Genomic DNA, 10,448 nt, shown 5'->3' on the forward strand with positions numbered 1-10,448 from the left:
AGAGAGAAAGATATAGAAACATCAATGATGAGAGAGAATCATGGATCAGCAGATGAGTTTGGTGAGATGCAGCTGGTGAGGGTGAGCATTTGTCCCAGAGGAGGAGGCCAGGCCAAACCCAGCAGCCTGCAGGACACGCCCAGACTCTGGGTACCCACGTCAGGGAGAAGTTCCCGTGTGCCAGGCTCTTTCCTGCCCTCCACCCCTCACGACTTGCCTGGGTTGGGGAAAGGCAGGCTGTTGGAGCTGGGCGTGTCCTCTAAGTCCTTAGTCTAAGAAATGGTAGTGTCCGTGGGAAGGCAGGGAGCAGGCCCAGCTACTACCGGGAGCTGCTACTGCAGGCGGCCTGCCCGGGTCACTCTTGTAAGGAAAGTGGCCCATGAGAGGAAATCCTAGGGGACCTCTAAAGTTGCTCCCCCCACCCCCGAAGTACCTTTTCTTCCTGGTGGTAGAGAATCTCAGCAGCTCCCCTGGAACCAGTCACATTCACACCCCCGCCCCCCCATCTCTGGTGTTCCCCTGCTTGGGAGGGGCAAGAAGTATTCCTTGGTCCCTTTGGGAACCGAACGGTCCAAGCACAGCGTGTTAGGCAGACGTCGGTGGCCAGGAGGAAGAGGGGTCCCTGCTGGTGGTGGGAGAAGATAAGGAACTGAAAGGAGACACAAGTCCAAACGTCCAACCTCCGACACGCACAGTCCAGGGTCATCACATCCGTGGGAGCGTCATGGAGAACGCAACAGTAGCCATAGCAACAGAGCACCCAGGTTCTCACAGCCCTGACCCTGAGCCAGGGAGAAGTCCTGCCCCGAGGACCCACACCCTCCAGTGACCAGGAACCACTTGGACATCCCCCAGCACTGGAAAGGCAGTAGCAACCACCTGGAGCAAAGGGCTGTCCTCGGTGCCCGGAGATACAGAGACAACTATGCGACCTTTGCAACGAGCGGCCATGCAGTCCCTGGCTGGCAAGTTCCAGAGTCTTTGATGTTGAGCCCAGCATCTTCCTACAAGAGGAGCAGCTGGTACCCTGGGAGCCTGGGAGCTGCAGCCAAGCTAGTTCCCTCCCGTTTCACCTCAGCCAAGGCTTCCTCTCCCCCTTCTATTGTCTCCTCCCCACCCCACTTCCCAGCAGTTTCAAATGAAAGTCCCTCTCAAATTCTGCGGTCTCACCTTGGCTAGTGTGGCTCACCCTGGCCAGTGATGGGCGAACAGGAGGTAGTGGATCGATGTTTCTCCCACATCATTTTCTCTATCTTCCTCTCCTTTTCTCTTACTTTCTAAATTAAAAAAAAAAATTTAAAAAGAATAATTAGCCTGGCTGGCGTGGTTCAGTGGTTGAACAATGACCCATGAACCAGGAGGTCACAGTTTGATTCCCAGTCAGGGCACATACCCAGGTTGCCTGCTCGATCCCCAGTGAGGGGCATGCAGGAAGCAGCTGATGAATGCTTTACTCTCATCATTGATGTTTCTATCTCTCTCCCCAGTGAGGGGCGTGCAGGAAGCAGCTGATGGATGCTTTACTCTCATCATTGATGTTTCTATCTCTCTCTCCCTCTCCCTTCCTCTCTGAAATCAATAAAAATATTTTTTTAAAAGAATATTTGGGAATCATCAATTCAGGCAGAAGCCCAAATAACATTCTGATTAGGAGACAAAGGCAATGGGTATTCGTGAAAGGGGGAGGGGAACAATTACATCAATAGAAGAAAGGCATTTTTGTAGTAGGTAGCTAGGTACGTATGCCCAGAGCAGAGTAGAAACAATAGGCCAGGTGCAGAGGGTTACCAGGGCGGGAGCTCTGGGTGCCTAGCAACGGCAAAACCACAAGCTCTTGCATGACCACTCCCTTAAGCATTTACCCCTGGAGATGACTTCTAGGCCTCAGTTTTGTTTCAGCTCCAGGCCCAGAGAAGCAGCAAAATCAGATGGCTGACATGGGGACCAGCTGCACGGATTAATGACCCCTGCCCCTGGTGCCCGCCAGTCTGTTAGACCACCGCCCTGACCCTGAGGGGGCACACTGGAAAGCTGGTGAATATTCTCCTGAGTTCCTCCGCTACTCCTGATAGAAGCCCTTAAGAGTCCTCTCTCTCTCTCTCTCTCTCTCTCTCTCTCTCTCTCTCTCTCCCTCTTTGATCTTTCAAGGCGAGTATCTCTCTCTCTAACTCATTTCCTGAGTCCATTTCTTCTGTGTTTACTTCTGCCTCTGGGACTTTCTCAATAAACTTTACCTTATAGTTTGGGGAAAAGAAATCAATGAATTGAAAATTAAAAAAAAACAATAACTGGGAAAACAATTTAAATATCCAGATTAGCAAACTGGGTGAAGAGCTGTAGAGAGAGAAACATGTGCATATAAAGCGTGAATATACATTCACAAAAACTGCGACATTAAAAAAAGTTCTGTATATAGGCCACAAAAACATCTCAATAAATTCTAAAAATACCACATTTTTTCAATTTCAAGCATTAATGTTAGAAATCTATGACAAAACATGTTAAAGCCGTAACTTTTAAAACAAAAAAGAAAAAAACACATTTCTAAATAATTCATGAATTAAGGATGAAATCTTAACAGAAAAAAATCCCCAAAATATTTATGAATGAGAGATAACAAAAGCGTGGCATATTAAAATTTGTGATATGTAGCTAAAGCAGGATTTATAAGGACAGTTATGGTCTTATATACATCTACTAGAAAACAGCAACAAATGAATTTGAAAATCAATGCCCTAATGTTCAGCTCTAAAAACTCGAAAAAGAACACCAGGACAAACCCAAAGAAAGTAGAAGGAACAGAACTCAAAGACAAAAGCAGAAATTAAAGCAACAAATAGTTTTGTTTTTTAAAGATTTAACATAATTTTAAAAATTAAAAGTCAGTTCTTTGCCAAGTCTGGCAAGCCTTCTGAATCGGATCCTCTCACCAGCCCCTCACTGACACCAGGGACCCTTTGCAAGCCTCTGCCAGGTGGGGTACTTACGATTTGTTCTTCCATTAGACCAAGACCTTTATTTAGAGCAACAGAGGGTTCTTCTGTGCCTCTGTCAGGGGCACCAGGCACAGGGCCAGTCTCATTGGCTGTGCTCAACCGCTGTCTGCTGAAGGAGCCAACGTAAGAAAGATGACAGCACTGCACTAGTCAGAGCGCTGCAGCACATGCCCTTTGCATAAGCACCTACGTTCCTTACCTCATTTGACGTGTCGGGGCCCAGGGCACGCTGCCCCCACATGTTCAACAATGGCATATTATTTCGAATTAAAATCACCTAAGAAGCACCAATGCAGAAAGAGTTCTCTGACTTTCCTCTGTCCCCCTTAAAGCTGGAAATAAATCACCATGATAGACTTACTTGTTCCTGAAGGACTGAGAGACAACCTTATCACAAGAAACAGGAAATCCATGCCCTGGCTGGGAGCTCAGTTGGTTAGAGCGTCGTCCCAGTACGTCAAGGTTTCAGGTTCGATCCCTAGTCAGGGCACATATAAGAATCAACCAGTGAATAATCGATTTTAAAATTTACAAAAATAATCCAGAGTCAAAAAAGCAGTATAACTAAACCCTGTTACTCCTTCACTACCCCAGACCAAAGTTTGTTTAGATTCCTCACTAGTAAATATCCAAACCTTGCTTAGATTCCTTTCTAATGAGCACTTTCTATGTCCTGTCAGGTTACCACAAATTTGTCTAAAAAAAATAAAAAGGGAGAGCCTGTTCAATCATTTCTTTGAGCCTCATTTAGTTTTTGTTTGTTTGTTTGTTTGTTTGTTGTGGTTAATCCTCACCCAAGGATATTTTTCCATTGATTTTTAGGGAGAGTGGAAGAGAGAGGGAAAGACAGAGAGAAACATCAATGTGAGAGAAACACATTGATTGGCCACCTCCTACACCTGCCCCAGCCAGGCCTGGACCGCGGAGGAGCCTGAAACCAAGGTACATGCCCCTGACCAGAATCGAACTCGGGACCCTTTGGTCCGCAGACTGGCGCTCTAGCCACTGAGCCAAACCGGCCAGGGCTAATTTTATTTTTATTGTTAATCCTCACTGGAGGATATTTTCCCTTTGATTTTTAGAGAGAGTGGAAAGTAGGGGGAGAGACAGAGAGAAACATTGATGTAAGAGAGGCACACCGATTGGTTGCCTCCCGCAAGCACCTTACATGTTCCCTTCTTCCTCAACTACCTGCAAATCACCCATTCTCCTTCGGAAATCTAAACACCCCGCTCCCCTGCATTCTCCTTTGTCCAAAATGTCCTTTCCCAAGGTGCCTCACTGTGGCTGGAATTTCCATGCCTATGTGAACTCCCCATGGGCATGTTTGAAACTTTGATTTTTCTCCTGTTAATATCTCTGTTAATTTGATTAGCCCAGCCAGAACATACAAAGTGGGAGGGAAAGTATCTTTTTTAGCCCCCACATTAATAATCCTCTGACCCTTAGAGCTCAGTTCTGAGGCAGGAGAGTGTGTGCTACATGCAGAAGGAATTCCACCCTAAATGACCTGGTCATTCAAGAACCACTCACTCAGATGTAAAAATTGAGTCATTCAGAGAAGCTCGCCTTAGTGGTTGCGACAGCGGTGGGGGTGTGGGTGGGTGGCGCAGGGTGTCCAGGCAGAGGGGCTGGGTGGGCGCCAGGTGGCCTTCACAGACCAATCCTTCCCTCTCCCTCTGCGAGAGCGTGGGGGAAGAAGAGGGTGGGGTGAGGGGGGGTGACAAATGCTCCCTCCAATGCTGCGGGTTAGATGGGGGCCTGGCACAGGCCAGCTACTGTGCCTATCCCGGCTACTGCGTCTACACGCACCCCACACCCCACCTCCCAGTAATGACCACTGTGTTCTCTAAGTTGTTCTGGAATCTTTGGCCTCAGTTTAGCCCTCACTTGCCCACTCATCTCCAAAAAATGCAGTCCAGGCTGGAAAAGGAGCCACGCCTTGGGGGAGGAGGGGTTGTTGGAGAGGCCGGGGAAGATGACTGGGTCCCAGGGCTCGTCACGGGCTCTGGCTAGCTGCCCAGAGGGCGCGGCTCCCCAGTACCTGCACCCCTGCCAGGGCAAAGCACAGGCCAGAGCCTTCCCCTTCAGCCGGCCGCGTCCAGTCTTTCCCGCTCAGCCAGCTGTATAAGGGCAAATGGGACCTACAGCACTGCTGGTAAGAGCCCCAAATAGCCAACAACCTGAATGTCTCTCTGTAAGAACTAGGTGATAAAGAATGGTGACGCGCACGGTGACGCATACTGTGCAGTCACTAGGAAGAAGCAAGTTGATCCAGCTCCGCTTGCATGGAAAGACCCTCCAAGATACAGTGTAAAAAGCACGTTGCAGAAAAATACTGCAAGGCCGCTCTGTAAATGATATATCACATGAATATGCACACACACATATATAGGGTGTCACAACAAACTGAATATACACACTTTGAGTCATTATAAAGGCAGTATTTATTAAAATACATTTCATTTCCAAAATTGAGCTATCGGCTGTTAAAGTGTGTGTACATTTTTGGGGGACACCCTGTATATACACAGAATATGCTGCAGAAAGACCTGGAAGTGCACACCTAAAAAGTGGGTTGGGTGACTGAAGAGTGAATCTCAGTTTAAAAACATTTTTTTTAAAATTTAGAACAAAATGTTCTTTTTCCAGGAGCCCATCCAGTATACCACATTACATTTCATTTTCACATCTCCTTAGTTTTCTCTTGGCTGAGACAGAGCTATGTCTCAGACTTTCCTTATTTTTTGATGACTTTCATGGTTTTAAAGACTACTGATTAGGTATTTTATAGAATACTAGAGGCCCGGTGCACAAAATTCATGCATGGTGCAGTCCCTAGGCCTGGCCCACCATCAAAGCACCAGCGTCTGGTGTGGAAGGGCAAGTCCCAGCTGACCTCTGGGCCCTGAGCAGCACCTGGGCCCCCAGGCCCCCACGGGCCCCCCTCCACCTGAGTCACAGCACCTGAGTCCCCACGCAGAGGTGCAGTGAGTGCGGCTGGACACCACAGGCCGGGGTGCAACATGGGCCTCTGGGCCACCCAGTGGCACCACACAGAAGTTGGGTGGGCAGCGCTCTCTCTCCTGGCTGGCCTCACAGACTGACTCCTGTGCATACCCACGGGGAGCCCAACCAGCGCCTATGGCCCCAGTAGCTGTAGTTTGGCTCACCCAGAAGAGGCCACGCAGGTGTGGAGCGGGCTCCTTGTGGGCGCCCGGCACCTGAGCCCAGGGGCTTCCCAGGCACATGAGCCCTGGCATCCTGGGGGAGGGTAGCAGGGGGAGAGTAGCAGGGGGAGTGAGAGCGAGCTCAGGAGACACCCCGCATTCTCACTGCACCTCCGTCCCTGTCATCCCGCCCCCAGGTAGCCAGCGAGAGGTCGCAGCTATGGCCAACGCCCGCCATGTTCTGAGCTGCCTCCTGGTGGTCAACACACGTCATAGCGAGCAGTCGAACAACCGCCCAAGGGGACAATTTGCAACAGAGGCTGAACAGTGATATGCTGCATAATATCATAGCACTGGTAGGTAAACCATCACTATTAGTTCCAGACATATCAATTTCTTCAACTTCTGTTGTATCACTGCTGTCTTCTGAGTCACTGTCTATATATGTGAGATCATCCTCATAAATGGTGACATGTTATGAGCTAACTTTGTGTTCTCATGGCCAACCCTTCTCCTCATGAAATTGAAGCACCATTTTGTCTTCCCAGTAAAATCAACAATATTCATTTCACTTGCAAACATTCTTGCCTGACATTGAATAAGCTTGGTTAACACACATAAGCCACTCTGGTGCTGCTCCATAATCCAAGTCTTAAGCCTCTGCTCCAAGTTTGCCCATTTTGCTGATTTTCCTCTTAAGGCCTTTTTTTTGGCATCTTAAGGAGTTGTTCTTCCTGTTTTCTCCACTGTCTGATCGTACACTCAGTGGGAGGAGGTCCAAATTGTCTCTCTGCAGCTCTGTTCCCATGCTCTTTTACATAGCTGATTACATTCAATTTGAATTTTGCAGAGTGAGACAATTGCTTACCAGTATTTATCTTTTTATTTTTTGACATCTTTATGGACTCAGAATGCTCCTGTCCATGTTGCATCTGCGCACTCTCCACCTCCATTTAAGGCATAAGCTGACATCAGTAACAATAAGGCTGGTGACTGGAGGAAGCCTGTTTGATGAGGCATGGGCAGCTACACATCTGCCTGGCTCCCTCCTGGACTTCTGTGTAGAAGATGCCCCTCGATTTTCAGTCTAATGATTTTAGAAAAAAATAGTGTCTTATACACGAAAAAATATGGTACTTCATGAGGAAACATACACAACTATTTTTAAAAGGCATCTATGTTTATAAGATGGGTGTCTATAAAATATAGTGAAAACTAAGTCTTGCTTTTCTGATGTCTAAAATAATCATTAATAGAAATATTATTCTACCAAAGACACTTTATTTTTTAAAAATGTTTGTGTTTTTCTTTAGAGTGAGTGAGAGAAAAACGTCATTCATGGGCTGCCTCCTGCAGGAGGATACTAGGAATCCAGCAGGATACTAGGAATCAAACAATCATGGTGCATGGGACAACACTCAGCCAACTGAACCCCACTGGCCAGGGCACCCAAAGACACTTTAGAACCAAATCTTAGTAATCTTCAGGGACCATAGTAACTCATTCCTGGACCATCATTTTCAAGTTCTTTATAATTTTCTCAGTAGTACATTTGCCATGTTCTCATTTTTTCACTTATGAGAACGAAACTGGACAACCAATAGGCCCGGGCTGCCTGTCACTACTTGAGCCAATTAAGCAGAGACAGGGTTGAGTCATATATGTGCATTTATTCCAATAATGCCAGCAGTATGGGAGAGCAGCAGGTCCTCCACAAAAATTTGCTCTGCACCCCTCCAGCCCCCACAAACCAGCTGCTTATATTGGGTAGGACAAGGATGACGTGAAGTAGACAAAAGGAATAAAAATGGGTGTGATGGTTACAGGTTACAGGCAATGTGGGCGGGAGGCCATTGTTTAAGCAATAGGGTGGTTAATCTTTCCATGATAATAGGATAATAGACCGAATTCCAAGGTTGACTTCCAGGTCCTGGGGGCGTACAACTCCCAGCCGGGTTAGAATGTGCGTTCTTTCATCAGAACAAAATAACCATGGTTAATAGAGCATGTTTAATATTTCTTTTTTTTTTTTACTGTTTAGTTTTTATTTCATAATCAGGTGAGTGCAGCTGGACACTACAGGCCGGGGTGCAACGTGGGCCTCTGGGCCACCCAGTGGCGCCACACGGAAGTTGGGTAGGCAGTGTGCTCTCTCCTGGCTGGCCTCACAGACCGGCTCCTGTGCATACCCATGGAGATCCCAACTGGCGCCTGTGGCCCCAGTAGCTGCAGCTTGGCTCACCCAGAAGAGGCCACGCAGGTGTGGAGCGGGCTCCTTGCAGGCCCCCGGCACCTGAGCCCAGGGGCTTAAGGAAATTATGGAACCCAATAAACTGGCAAGAGCACAAAGATTATAGAACATTCCAAGCAAATCGGGGTGAGGGGGTGCTCCCCTGAGCTACAAAAGGAATGGTCTGGTGGTTAAAATAAAACACAAGTCAAATTTATTAGAGTTGTGCACAGTCAGCAACGGTGATCTTCTTGCTGGTATTGCCATTCCTGGACCCAAAGCGCTCCATGGCTGTCACAATATGCATGCCTTCTGTCATCTGGCCGAAGACCACATGCTTGCCATCCAACCACTCAGGCTTGGCAGCGCGGATGAGAAACTGGGGACCATTTGTGTTAGGTCCAGCATTGGCCATGGCCAAGATGCCAGGACCTGTATGTTTCAGGACGAAGTTCTCATCCTCAAATTTCTCCCCTTAGATCAGCAGTTCTCAACCTGTGGGTCGCGACCCCTTTGGGGGTCGAATGACCCTTTCACAGGGGTCGCCTAAGACCATCGGAAAACACATATATAATTACATATTGTTTTTGTGATTAATCACTATGCTTTAATTATGTTCAATTTGTAACAATGAAATTGGGGGTCACCACAACATGAGGAACTGTATTAAAGGGTCGGGGCATTAGGAAGGTTGAGAACCACTGCCTTAGATGGACTCGCCGCCTGTGCCACGATGGCGTGTGAAGTCACCACCCTGGCACATAAATCCCGGAATAATTGTGTGAAAGCAGGAATCTTTATAACCAAATCCTTTTCCCCCAGTGCTCAGAGCAACAAAGTTTTCTGCTGTCTTTGGAACTTTGTCTGCGAACAGCTGGAAGGAGACGCGGCCCAAGGGATCACCGTCGATGTCAGAGAACACGGTGGGGTTCACCATGGCTGACGAGAAGCTTCGGGGTGGCTGTGTCTGCAAAGCCTAATATCTAATCTAATAAAAGAGAAACATGCAAATTGACTGCACATCTGCTACACCCAAGCCACGCCCACCAGCCAATCAGAGCCACTATATGCCCTAACCGGTTTGGCTCAGTGGATAGAGCCTCAGCCTGCGACTCAAGGGTCCTAGGTTTGATTCCGGCCAAGGGCATGTACCTTGGTTGCGGGCACATCCCCAGTAGGGAGTGTGCAGGAAGCAGCTGATTCTAACTCTCTATCCCTCTCCCTTCCTGTCTGTAAAAAATCAATAAAACATATATATATAAAAAAAGAAACAACAACAAAAAGAGCACAGAATGTATGGTGTTAGGGTAGGGTGCTATCAATTATAAGTATGAATTGTACACTTACTTTTCCCCTTTTTTTCTCATAGAATGCCCAGTGTTTACATGGGGACATTGCACAGTCACAAAGAGAAATTACATTGAAAGGCTTCAGAGAAGGTAGTTTTAAAGTTTTGGTGGCAACCAATGTGGCTGCCCGTGGTTTGGACATTCCTGAGGTTGACTTGGTGATTCAGAGTTCTCCTCCTCAGGTAGGAAATGAGATTGGATTTGGGGGGAAAAACAGTTGTATAAATTGACGTTTTTTTTGGAAAATTTTGCTTTTGGATATGAAAAATGTTATCAGTTCTTGTCTTAGCCATTTTTGTCACTGTGGTGTTAAATTGACCAGAATCTGATGTCTTTGCAGATTGCTAACTTCATTATTTGGATGTGAAGCATGGATTTATAAAGGGAATTATAAAAAAGTTGCCATATAAAGAGTCCTGGGATGGGGTAGATAAGATTTTATTTTATTTATTTATTTTATTTTTAGATAAGGTTTTAAATCTTATCCCCCTTGTCCCAAAATTCTGCATAAAATTTTTTTGGGATGTTGGAAAAAGTGACAGGATTGAAATATTATTATTGGTAGTAATAGTTTTGTTATTAGCATTATTATTTGGATGTTGGAATGACTGTGTAACTTGCTAGATTTTTTAAAAGTATTACCTCTTATTTTTAGGATGTTGAGTCCTACATTCATCGCTCCGGACGCACAGGTAGAGCTGGC

General features: G+C 46.8%; 1 pseudogene; it reads right to left on the bottom strand.

Annotated features, from left to right (window-relative positions):
* Positions 1-8,587: 8,587 nt before the first annotated feature.
* On the bottom strand, positions 8,588-9,411 carry LOC102247003 (annotated as a pseudogene).
* Positions 9,412-10,448: the final 1,037 nt, after the last annotated feature.

This window comes from Myotis brandtii, unplaced genomic scaffold (genome assembly GCF_000412655.1).
Source record: "Myotis brandtii unplaced genomic scaffold, ASM41265v1 scaffold560, whole genome shotgun sequence".
NCBI classification, from domain to species: Eukaryota; Metazoa; Chordata; class Mammalia; order Chiroptera; family Vespertilionidae; genus Myotis; species Myotis brandtii.